Consider the following 13,186-nt stretch of genomic DNA (forward strand, 5'->3'; position numbering starts at 1 on the left):
CCGACCCCCTCGCTGACACAGCCCACCTTCGGCTCCCTCTCGGGAAAGAGGCGCGAAATTCCCCCGTACCTCAGAGCCACGGCTTAGCTGGCGACCGCCAAGTCCCCGCACCCGGGCTCCCGTGAGGGCAGGCCGGGCGGTGGCCGAGGCCGCCCCGATGGCTGCACCTGCCCGTGTCCCCACCACCACCACCCCCGGGCAGCCCCCGCACCCCCCGCCCGTCCCTTCAGCCGCATTTCCCCGAGCGAGGGGAGAGCCCCGCGGCGGTGAAGCTCCCCCCCGGGCCGGGCAGCTCGCCTCTCCTCCTGCTCCCCCCCCGCCAGGGAGTCCGCTCTGACCTGCCGGCGGCCTCACGCCCTCCCTCCGCCAGCCGCCGGGCTCTCTGCTCGCTGCGGCGCGGCTCTGCCCCACGCCAGCTCGGCGGCGGCGGCGGCGGCCCCGGCCCCGGCCCCGGCCCCGCCGCCGCCGGCTGGAGCCCGCCCCGCCGGCAGAACCGCCCCCCCCCGCCTGGGCACGGCCCCGGCTTGGCCGCGGACCAGCGCAAGACCCGAGCCGAGCTCCCCCCCCCCCCCCGCCGCCTTGCCGCTCCTCTCCTGCACCTCCCGCGCACCTCTGTCCCCCCAAAAATGCGCGCTCTCCCCCGTCATCCCACCCGGTCCCCGGTGAGGGGTTGGACAGGCTTCCCCCCCCCCACCCCGGTCTGGAAGAGCATCCCGATCCCGGGCTGCATCCCGGAGGAGCGAGTGGTTTGATTACAAGAGGGGCAAGACGGGTAGCTGGAAGTAATTTGGTGAGCATGCACCTTTCGTTTCAGAAGTAGCCGGTTTGGGGACCTTATTGCGAGATTCGATAGCGTTTGGCCACGCACCTCGGTGCTCCTGTTGCGCGGGTGGTTTTTGCACTTTCTGAAGCTGTCCAACAAACCGGAGTAATTGCCACTCGACCCTCTCCTCCGTGTCCGCGGCACCACCACCCCTACCAGAGCTCAGGTGCAGAAGCCCTTTTTCTGTCCCTGCAAAACTATCAGCCCTTGTTACCCAAATGCCTCCCTCCCCCTCGCCCCTTTGGGCAACACATGCTGCAAGGTGTTGTGACATAGGAATGGATCTAATCCTGCAGCCGCCAAGGCATAGCCCAGACGGACACCTTGAATAAATTCCTGCCCATCTTCTGGCACTTTTTTCCCAGGTGAAGGGACAGGATGACTTCTGTTGAGCCCTGGCCTGAGGGACTGCTGTGTCCAGGAGACAGGCTGGTGGGAACAGTTTGCCTTGGGGAACTGGATGACCAGCCAGTGAGCGCATGACTTTCAGAGGTGGAGAGGTGTTACCAAAGCCAGGAGCTGGTGTCTTTTACTGCCTGTACACAAACTTCAAAAACCCCCACACAAGAGAGGTGTGGCAAGCCTGGCACAGGCAAAGCAGTATTTAAGACCCCTGGGGCCATTCCCTAATTGTTCTTTATTCACAGGTTGTACCTACGTGATGTTCCTCGTGTCTCCCCCTACATGTCCATGAAGGTCCTGGAGGAACCTCAGCGCTGTGCCACATGGGCCCTGTCCTCCTGTGAAGGAATGCATATGAAAAAAACACATGGAAGTGGCAGCTTTCTTCAGACTGGATGTCTGGCTAACATGGGTCTGAGGCTGGCAGGTAGGAAGGGGAATGCAGCTTCACTAGTTGTCGTGTTTTAACCCCAGCTGGCAACTAAGCCCCACACAGCCACTCACTCATCTCCCTCACAGTGGGATGGGGGAGAGAATCAGAAGGGTAAAAGTGAGAAAACTCCTGGGCTGAGGTAAAGACAGTTTAATAGGTAAAGCAAAAGCCGGCACACAAGCAAAGCAAAACAAGGAATTCATCCACCACTTCCCATGGGGATGCAGGTGTTCAGCCATCTCCAGGAAAGCAGGACTCCATCACGCCTAACGGGGACTTGGGAAGATGAACGCCATCACTCCAAACACCCCCCCTTCCTTCTTCCCCCAGCTTTGTATACTGAGCATGCCGTCCTATGGTCTGGAATATCCCTTTGGTCAGTCGGGGTCAGCTGTCCCAGCTGTGTCCCCTCACAACTTCTTGTGCCCCCCCAGCCTCCTCGCTGGTGGGTTGGGGTGAGAAGCAGAAAAGGTCTTGACTCTATGCAAGCACTGCTCAGCAATAATGAAAACATCCCTGTGTTATCAACGCTGTTTTCAGCACAAATCCAGAACATAGCCCTATACCAGCTACTATGAAGAAAATTAACTCAATCCCAGCCAAACCAGCACACTAGCTCTCTGTGAATAATACACGTTCCCCCAAGCATAACAGACACCTATGCTGGAAAGCACTAGGGGTTATGGATGCCAGCAGTCCCAGACAGAGGCTCCTTGCTCTAATACTCAAGGCCCTCACCCCCTCTGCCACTGCCATTTTCAGGATCTGAGGCCAGCTTGTATTCTTGATGCTAAATGTGCTTTTCCAAGGCATCATGGGCTATCTGTACTGTGGGCACAGCAGTACCCATGACCAGTTCATCTATTTTGTAGTCAGGGTACACATTAGCAAGAGACCTCAGCTCCTCTCTTTCCACAGATCTTTCCAGCTTGCCTCATACCCATACCTGTGTACAGGTATGTATTGTATTTGCATAGTTCATTCAGCCAGGAGACAAATCTGGGTTCAAACATAACCAGACATGATTTAACATGTAAACTCTTTCAAGGATTGCTGAACAGCAGCAGATTTTTGTGAATGAACAAGGCAGCAAGTGTATGTGTTGCACACTCATACACAAAGTTCAGTCAAACAGCTCCACACTTGACAGAAAGAGCTATCACCTTCCAGTTAACTGCAAGTAAGAAAAAAATAAAAAAATCAACCCTGCTGTTGTCTGCCTAGCCAAACACAGCAAAGGATCGAAAGATGCTTTTCATTCTAAATCATATCCCAGAACATCACTATATGGGAACATCTTTGATAGCAATTCCTTGTTTCCCATCCTCAGCCTGACCACACATTCGGAAAACTGAGCAGCTCAGCAATGAACCAATGTATATCTCCATTTGTGATGATGCAGTTTGATTGCTGTCAGTGAATTCATTCATATAAATGTGTATATGTATACCTAAAGACAGGCACATATGTGTATTTTGTGGTTGGGGGGGGTCCTATTTAAAAGAAGAGCCTCTAGAAGAGAGATGTTTAAGGGATTCTGCATAGGAACTGTCATAGACAATAACTACTTTAGCTTAAAAAGTTCAAGAACAAAAAAAATTAATAACTTTTAACTATACCTTGGACAGAGAGCATAACAGCAAATGCCAGATCTAAGAAGGCTTAAATCTAACAGAATCAATATTTTTCAATGTGTAGCAGCTCTGGGCCATTGTTTATATGAAGAGAATATTTCTATTAACAGCATGAACAACTTCTCACCATTCATGGCCGATGCATTGTAACTCCTTAAACATGAATCATTTGCAAGTTTTCATGATGCCCTGTTTAACAAACCTGTTTCCTGGGAATCAATTTAGAAATATTATGATGCTGTATGTATAAACTTTGCCTTCAATAGAATCTACAATTAAGTCTGAAAAATTGCAGTAATAAAGCAGTGGTCTCAATCACATCTAGCTATCGTATCACTTAAATCCACCAGTCATCACCCAGCCTTCACAAATAATTTTTTTGTTTAACTTACAGGAAAAAATGGGATAGGAAGGTAAGTCTTGTTAGCCCTTAGGCTGGTCACATTAGAAGAAATTATGTACAAAACTGAATGTAAACATAACCCCCTGTAGATCACTGTTTTGCCATTATGATGTTTATTCACCCATTAAGACTCTCCTACCATTAAATTATGAAACTGGTGAATTTTTAGCTGATTACTTATCAATAATATTTGATATTATTTCCTAGATGGTGAGTCTGAAGAGGGGAAAAAAATGACATTCTGATGTAAAGCATAAAAAAAGGTATGGTGCTCAGTGGGGCCATGCAGAAGAGAAATGAAATGAAAATGCAGACTAAAATCTAAGCATGAATTGTGTCCAAATTAGTCATTTTGAGGTCTCTGCTATATTCCCATCTTGCTTCAGGCAATCAGAAATTGTGTCATCCTCCTCCCACACTGTGAAAGCTCTCGATGTCTGTCTTTGTCTCAGGATTCTGTGGTTTCAAATGAAGTTGCTGGTTATTCTACAAACAAGGTACATTAGCCAAGTCTATGTAGACAGAAAACTGTTTCCTTGAGGAAACTCTCAGGAGTTACACTGAGCTAAATCCATATTACCTAAATATATTGAAGATTCAAGCTGTACTGACTGGGATTAAGTACCTTTCAAAACCTATTCTTCTATGTCCATTTTCCACCTCCTGAAATAGGAATCACACTCTGCAGCCCTTATTCTTCCTTGCTCAAGAAAAATTTTAGTTTTGCTATTTTTTTCTCAGTGAAGTTTTAAAGGACAGAATAAACAGGAATATAGCTTTGCCATCTTAACTGAAGAGAAATCTTTGGAAAAGATAAAAAGTACATTAATAAACAGTTCTTTATTACATAGGTCTGCTTCTGTAATGACTTGCACACTAGTAGCTTTACTCAAAAGAATTACATGGTGTGCATGTTGGTGTGTGTATTAGCATTTGCAGGGCATAGTCCTGAGGATGTGAGTCATGGAGGTAGCATGACTCATCATTGTAGAAATCATATGTAGGTCAATTCTCCCAAGACCATTTCACCAGCTGCAAATTCCCCTCCTCCTTCCCTTGCAGCAGCAACATGGGGCCCTCTCCCATGCCCTTTGGTGTGGGACAAAGTGAGGCATGAAAGACTGGTCATGAAACAGCATCTTTTAATTTCATAAACTGTTCCACATAATGGTTAAAAAAATACATATATTTAGATTATTTCCAATGTAATACAGTGTTAAGGTCATGTAATTTGAGAGATTTACATCAATTTCTGCATTTGTTACTAGTAATCACATCTAAAATAGTGACATGTCAGTGTGTTGCAGAAGGCTAGGCTGATACTACTTACACATTCAAGCTTAGGAATATTTTCTGCTAGCTTCAAACATATTTCCTAGTTTTCAGCTTTGGTTGGCCTGAAGTTTCCGTGAAATTCTGTGCCTATGATTTCTTTACTTTTAGCCATCCCTACAATCAGCCAATAAATAGTAGGAAGCCAGCCAGGAAGCCGTAAGCTCAGAGATAAGTGTTGATGCTGAACCAGCTCAGTTTATACCTGTATATGATAGATAATTTTCATGGGAACAATCCCACTCCTGGTAAATACCAATACTTCTTTTCACCTCAGCAGATGCCTAATAAATAAAGCCTACTTGCACTTCTGATAAACATACGCTTGCCTGTGAATGGCAATATTTAGTAAGAGTTTAGACTATGTTTAGGACACCAGGATCACACCTCACACCCTAATGAGGGTGCATTCTAGACAACTTTAAGCTGTATATGAAATCCTAATAAATTCAGGAGCTGTAGTAATCACACCACTTAGAATTTACACTATAGAAAACTAGTAGTGCAAGAAATCTACTTAATTCTGCTCTTAGCAACCACACCACATTCTTTAACGATCTCTGCAAGATTAGGTTGTTTTTTTAAGGGACAGAAGTTTGTCAACCTTATTGCATACCGATGGGTTTGTATTTGACATCACTTCTCCAGTAAATATACTTTGGTTTACCATATTGGCATAGCCAAGATTCTGACATGAATTCTGCATTATCATGATGAGAGCAGGCACTGGGGCTGGGAAGAGAGAAACTAGAGCTAATGCATGAGAAACGAACAACTGGAAAATAGTAGCTGGAGCCTGGGATTTGCAAAACAGAAGTTTCCACAATCCCTGTCGTTTAAGCCATTGCTTAAAAAAGCGTGATGTTGGAAAGTTGTATTTCCATAGTTAAAGTGATAGTTCTTCATAGTTTAATGATGATAATGTGGGCACTCTGGGCAATAGATAAAAACACCTAAGCTGGGTGGCCAGCTTAGGAGCCCTGCCTCTTCACATAAACACTGAAGAGAGAGAGACTTCTCCAAGATACATGTAAGAACATTTAGATTGGGTCTTTATCCTTCATTAATAATACAAATCTGGAATTAAGTTACATAATGTGAATAGCCTTCATGGATGAAATAGGTCTTTCCAAAATAGGGTAGTACATTTGATTTTCAATAACTGTAGTCATTAACACAGAAGATGAGTATTTAAAATGCATAGAAACTTTTGAACTTGGAAAAAAATTAACTCCTTGGACTTGCAAGATTTTACAGAAATCTTACAGATATCTATTTACACAAAAAAAGTAAATAAGAGCTAGGCTCTCCTCTTTTCACTGTGTAGTGTTATATTAATTCAGTAGGCTCATCTACACCTTTAGACCTTTCCAGAGTACCACACTCAGCATGACTCAGGATACAGAATCTGGTCCCACATATATCGTTTCCATATAGTCAAGTCACACAGAAAGTTCTCCCAGATAAAATCACTCTGATTTGCCATGAGAAAAAAAAAAGAAAAAAACAAAAGTAGGATATATCACAGATGATAGAAGGCTGCACGTAGCAGACTTCAGTACTCTAGTGCATGGGGTGGGGAACTTCCAGATACAACAGCTGTCCTGTAACTCAGGCATTTTCTAAACCACACCATGAGCTATTTTCTTCTCTTGTGAATTAATAGAATCCATATTGATCAGCTGAAGCTCAGAACTGAATTTAGATGTGCTGTAGGCAAAAATTGTTTCCAATATATTTGCACTGGCTAACACCCAAGATTTTTCCTGGGATGTGATCATTAACTTCTCACAGCAGCTCAATAACATGCAGGTCCCAAAATCTGATTTTGACCTTGTAAGTTATATAAGAATCATTCTAGGAAGCATCCATGAAGAAGTACTTTATTTTAGCAGTGGTTTCACTGTTGTTGCTTTGGATATAAGGGGAGCAAGAAGAAAGTTCAGTCCTGCCTCAAGATGCTACCCTGCCATTTGCAACAGTTATGGCTGGTGACTTCCACACACAAAAAAAGAAACAAACAGGTAAGTCAGGTAAGCCTAGGATTTCTGATCTAGCACGTTCAAGAACTGCAGCAATAAGCAGCATTTAGAAAGTACTGTATATAAGGAGTGTGAATATTAGTCCTTTTTAATCTTAATTTATAGACGAGTCTCAATATGGAAAGGCTGTAACTTTAATAATTGCCTAGCTTGCCATCATTACTAAAAGCAGAAGACAGGATGCACAGGAAGGCAGCACGTTGATTGGGCAATTCCTGTAACAGTCTGCTCAAGAGATGGACTCTGAAGCCCGAGTGAAAAGTGATTTTGTAAATGGCTCCTGGTGAAGAAAGAGAACACTGCATAAAACAACGATCGAGACTTGCAAGCAATGAGCAGAAACTGTCATAGAGACTTCATGGAAGCAATTTTTTTTTTTTTTTGCAGAGGCAAAACATGAATGATTGTCATTGTAATCACAAAATACTGAAGGACTTCAAGGTGCAGAAATCTCACAAAAATGTCACTGGCCAGATGAGTGAGAAAATTTGTTTCTTAGGTAGCTCCAAGCCACGTGGTATTTACAGGTGCAGTAGACTTCAGAGGCATCAGATAGTAGAACAGCCTGTGCTGAGGAGTGCCACCTTACAGGAGAAGAAAATCTGGTGTTACTGGAGGGCTGGCATCAGTTTTTGGAAGGACCTGGGCAACCCCAGAGCTTCTGGGTTTCCTGTAGCACTTCTCTATAGACTTCCACGGCTCGGAAGTGGCAGAGCTGTTGGACTAGTTACTTATCCTGCACAAAAGAAGCAGTGCTCAGGTGGCTGGGCTGAAGAAATTGTGCTTCATACTAATCCTCTGCTACTGCAGACAAGAAGAGAAGTGCAGCTTACTTTGTGTGCTTTCTTTCGCAGTAAATTGTCTTGTACTCTTATAGTATAGTGTATAGGTGTTTTGGAAAGGGATTTTATCCAAGTCATGGGAATCCCCAGGGCACTAATAGAATAAGGTGGTTTCTGGGTAATATTTGGGTGCTCAATGTCAGTAGGAAGAAGTGTGACCGCCCAAAGCAATGGCCTTGCATACAGGGTGACAAGGAGGACATTCTCTCATTACTCTCATTCTGAGCAAGGGCTCATGATGGAATTAGAAAGATAGATACTAAATCATCATGCAAGTAGGGTTAAGAACTGCTCTTTAAAACTGGGACTGCTGTTTTGCAAAACTTTGGTTCAAGCTAGATGCAGAATTGAGCTCTGAGGGAAAGGAATGACTAGGAGCAAGTGTAGCTAAAGAAAAAGCCAATCATGTGGAGAGTGTACAACAGGGCTGGTGGTTCAGAGCTTCTTAGAAAGACTGAACTCAAAAGTGGTGGAGCAACACAAGAATCAAAAAATCTAGGAACAGACCCAACAGAAATGTCCATGGAAAGCAGTGAAATGAAGTGAATAGACCAATTGTTTTGTGCCTTGTGTTCTCCAAGTATAATGGAGAGCTGGGCACATATGATGAGGAGCAGCAGTGAAACATAATTCATGGGATACTGCTGGGAGGCAGCAGTCCTGCTCCCATTGGATTTCCTAGCATATCACATAGTAGTTAAAAAGAAATCAAATTTCATGCTAGAGGATGGCTTAAAGCAACAATCACCATGATTTTCCACACTTGTAATTGTATCAAACATCTGATAGGGACACGAAGGGACATAAAGATTTCTGTTTACAAAAGTCTTCATTCACAGAAAGGCCAAGATCATCCACCTTATTATACAAGAGACACTTGGAAAAAAGGTAAGGAGCAGAATATAGTCACAGTTTTAATTCATCCAATATGTGGATATCCTTCAAGCTGAATTATCATTCAGAGATGGAGGGGGGAATAAAAACAGCTGTTGTGATAACCTATGGATTGCTTCAGTGGTGCATAATTCCTTTCACACTCTTGAATGCACCAGGGACATTTCAGATGTTTGTCAAGAGTATAACCCAAGTTCTAAGGATCAAAAAAACATCCTCACTTCCTTAAATGACTTCATCTGTTCCCATAAAACATGGTTGGAACATCTGGTAGAAGTGGAAAGTACTCCAAAACTTTTTAAGAGCCAGGGTTTAAATTTTTAAGAAATAATGCTCATTTACAATTTTCCTGGGACAAAAAGTCAGTGATGGTGGGCTGGAGCCTTGTGTCCAAAACCATGGAGAGTAAAATAATGGAAAGTTCCTACATATGTGAGGAGGGCACAGCTACTTCTACAGCAGCTTTGTACACATTTTTTACAGAGCAGAAAATACAAGCTACTCTTCTGGACTAAGAAATGGTCAAAAGATTAACCCTGAAGGAGGGAGGGACTTCTAAATTATGGTGTGCCTTAATCATCCCAACTACTTGCCATAGACCTGTGATGTCAGTTTTCTGTTAAGTCTGTACTTTGAAAAAAATTTTAAAAAGGTTAAGTTCAACGGGCACAGAACAAAAACTGTCAAAGGCCAAAAATCAGAGAACCACAAAAGTTCATTTATTTCATTACGATAGAGAGCCTCCATTTTTGTCATATATTTACTTACTGGATACAGAACTCACAGTTACATAGACCACAAGCTCTGGAGTGACCCCAAGGATGTTTGTGAATTCATGAGCTGCCTAAAGATTAATTCAAATAACACCACAATGCTGGAAAGTGAAAAGTGGTTATTTGTTTAGATTCAGCTACAGACACCACAATGCTGGAAAGTGAAAAGTGGTTATTTGTTTAGATTCAGCTACAGACCTAGTAAGAGTAACTTCATCCCTAAATTGGGATGACTTCTAAGAATGACAGTTACTTTGTAAAGTGGCTTTTCAGCAGCACTGCAGAAGGTTTTCAGCTGACAAAGTCAGATGTGCTACCTGAGCAGCTGTACTCTGTCTCCTCTAAAGAAAAGTCCACAGAGCAGATGGAAACATTCAAAGAATTTCAGTATAGTTCACATCAGTGTCAGTCCAACTACAAGCTATAATCAAGTGCTGAACCTGACTGGGCAGATGACCATGGCTGCACGTGCCAGATGGCAGACTATGTAGATTCTTAAAGCTTTCAGAAAAAAATCAGTTCAAAAAATAAATATCTACTAATTATTAAAATGGTTAGTGAAAGTCAATTAAAAAGTCATCCATTAGTGTTAATTCCCCAAAAGTGATAGCTTAGGGCAAGCTGAGGGCATAGAATTCAATGAATCATAAACAAGGGGAAAAAAAAAAGAAGAAAAAAAAAGAAGAGGAGGCTGTCAGGAACCTCAACAAATCATAGTCCCTGTCCCAAATAATTTCCACAAGATGTTTGCCTAATTTACTCTTAAAGATGTCCAGCAATTCCCACTTTACCTAGGTAATCTCTTATCAACTTTATTTACAAGTACTGTTAAAAGCTTTTCTTCTTAGCTAACCTTTTATTTTTTTGTATTGTGTGTCATGCGCAAACTATTATCTCCCTCACTTTTGACTTCAAGAGCAGATCATCTTTAATATTTTTTTTCAGTTTCTCAATTTTAAGACCAATAAAATAGCACCATTTGCTATGTGCCTTTGCATATATCACGTAAAAAAATCCTGGTCTGCATTTTAAGAGCAACATTTTTTTCATGTTAATTAAGAATTAATAACATTTAAGTTCTTATCATAACCTATGTGCCACTGTCATTAAAGCTACAGAAGCCAAAGTGAGTAAAGACAAAGTCAGACATTGAAAAATACTCCACCTGTGCCATAGCCTGGTCAGTACTAGAAATGTATTCTTGATGTAGAGAAAGAATTGATATGGATGAAATCTGGCCCTGCTGAAAATCAGTGACAGAACTGCCATAGATTTCCTTAGGGTTAAGATTTCAAGAAGGAGGATTTATTTCCCTGTCAATGACTTGATTTAAACAAAGGGTCATCTTGCACTTTCTTTCCTCCCTCTCCGTCGTTTTGATTTGTTTTTTAAGTTGTTTGGGTTTTTGTTTGGTTTTTTTTTTTTCCAGGAGGTCCCTCTTCTGTGTGTATTATTTTCCTGCTTTTGCCTTTGTTCAGGTTTTTCAAATATCTGTAAGTTGTAAGTGAGTGAGAAAAAAATGTTAAGCAGCATTACAGTGCTACCTAAGTAAACTGCCTAGTTCATGTTCTAGCCCTCCATACAAAAGTTTTATAGTTACTAAAGTATCATAGAAGTTTGTGAAAAGTACTCCCACCATATTGTACAAGCCATCAGATTAAGAAATTATATATTTATATATATACTGAAAATTCATATATATCCATAAGTTTATAGCAAATAAAGTACAACTTATGATTTGCAGCACAATAGATAATAGTGCTGGAAATTATTCAAGGTTTGCATTGTTTTCCAGTAGAAGATTTTACAACTGAAACTCAGGCTTTTTATTCTTATTCCATTATTCTAATACTACATATTTAAGCACCCAGTTTTTATTAGGCTCCTCTTGCCAGCTCCAAGAAACAGCCACTCTAAGATAATTTTATAGTGAATACTTCTATTCCTAATGATTTGTCAACCTTTCATTTAACATAATTTAATGAACATAAAGACAGCTGCCAGAGTGCAATAAACAAGGCAATAACTATACTACAAAAATTAGATAATGGAGATTTTTGTCAAAGGATGTTATAAATTTAAGTTAATCAGAAATGCTTAAGGTGAGTTTAAGATTCAATGGGTATTTTTAACAAATATACCTGGAACAACTCCATGATATCAGACTTGTGGGATATCCAGAAATGACAATGTTTCCCTCTCAGTCTGCCTAACACACGCAAATTCCCACTAAGTAAATGGATTATTCCCCCTTCTCTCTCAAGAGCTAAAATGTGAACATAGAGCCAGGAAAACATGGAAAGCACGGGGAGGGAGGGAGGAAAAAAAAAATCAAGAAAGAGTACATAAAATTGAATTGCATTTGAGGAAATACAGACTCCTGAAATGACACACTGACTCAGCGCTGCGAGGCTTGCCTGGCTCCCCAATGGCTCACTGCAATGTCTCAATGATTTTCTGACTCCTTTTCAAGTCTGCTGGGCCCTGGGTAGTCCAGAGAACAGGCATGACTTTTCTTTCCAGTTCTGTAGTTTCAAGTGCTACTGCTCGAAGTATAATCAAGTCCATCCTGTTATTACACAAGGTTCAGCAATAAACTGGTGCAATAAAATTGTGACTCTAGCATAAAATCCGATCCCAGTGTCTTTGGGAACTTGGTTTCTGGAATCTTAGGAAGTGAAGCAACAATAATACTTTCCTTCAAGATCAACAAATATTAATATTCTTGTCATCATCACCGGTTACTGCCCTTTGGTATACAAGAAAAAGATGATAGATTATGTTTTGTGTGACACTGAGCTGTTTTTCCTTGGTAGTACACACATCATGGTAAACTGGCATCAAATAATTAAAAGCATGTAGTTGAGAAGTCAAAACTCAGTTGAAGAAACTTCAAAAAAAATGTGTTAAGATGAACCTTAGAGAAGAACAGGAGTAAGAATGAGCTTCTTTTTGAAAGGGTGTAATTTTAGATCACAATACACTAAATTCCACCTTAACCCAAGGAAAGGGAAGGGATGGTTTTGCATAGAAGCTGAAAAAAAACCAAGCCAAACACCAAAATGCTGTTATGAATGAGCCAAATGAAGGTGAGTGCTGTTGCAACCTCTCAGCAGCCCCAAGGGAGGGAAGGCAGACAAGGTGCCAAGGTGGGACTGCAGGGTGAGTCATCCCGGGGCTCATTTACTGAAAGGTCAGTGAGGAACGGGACAGGGACCAACCAGCATTACTCAATTGCTCTGTGAGTTAACATTTCCCACAGCCCAGCTTTTTTTCTCCGATTCCAGCATGTCCTTCCACTCAACATTTTTTATTTGGAAAATTTGGACTATTTCCTTGGAAAATGTATATGCTCAAGTTACTAGAAGCAGTTTTGTAAACCACTGCACGTCCAAAGCACATGTCAGCATCGTACAATGTCATTAAGACCATAACTTCTTGTAGGCTAATAGCATTAGCCCACGAGTACTCTGCACAGTTTCTGTATAAATTAAAGACATTGCAATTTGGCTAAACTTTGTATTAAGTTTCTGCTGTTTCTTTAAATAGTGAAGGGAACAAAAAGAAAAATAGCACAGAGTATAATAAAGATAGTTTTGTGTCTTTCA

At 41.9% G+C, this 13,186-nt stretch overlaps 1 protein-coding gene across 1 annotated transcript in view; it reads right to left on the reverse strand.

The window, feature by feature from the left end:
- Positions 1-475, reverse strand: part of COL21A1 (collagen type XXI alpha 1 chain) — a 115,473-nt gene extending 114,998 nt beyond the window's left edge. Inside the window, exon 1 of the mRNA XM_075049325.1 lies at positions 339-475. The gene's annotated coding sequence lies outside the window, so the exon portion shown is untranslated. The remainder of the gene's footprint in view (positions 1-338) is intronic.
- Between the last annotated feature and the right edge of the window lie 12,711 nt (positions 476-13,186).

Source organism: Buteo buteo, chromosome 17 (genome assembly GCF_964188355.1).
Source record: "Buteo buteo chromosome 17, bButBut1.hap1.1, whole genome shotgun sequence".
Classification (NCBI taxonomy): Eukaryota; Metazoa; Chordata; class Aves; order Accipitriformes; family Accipitridae; genus Buteo; species Buteo buteo.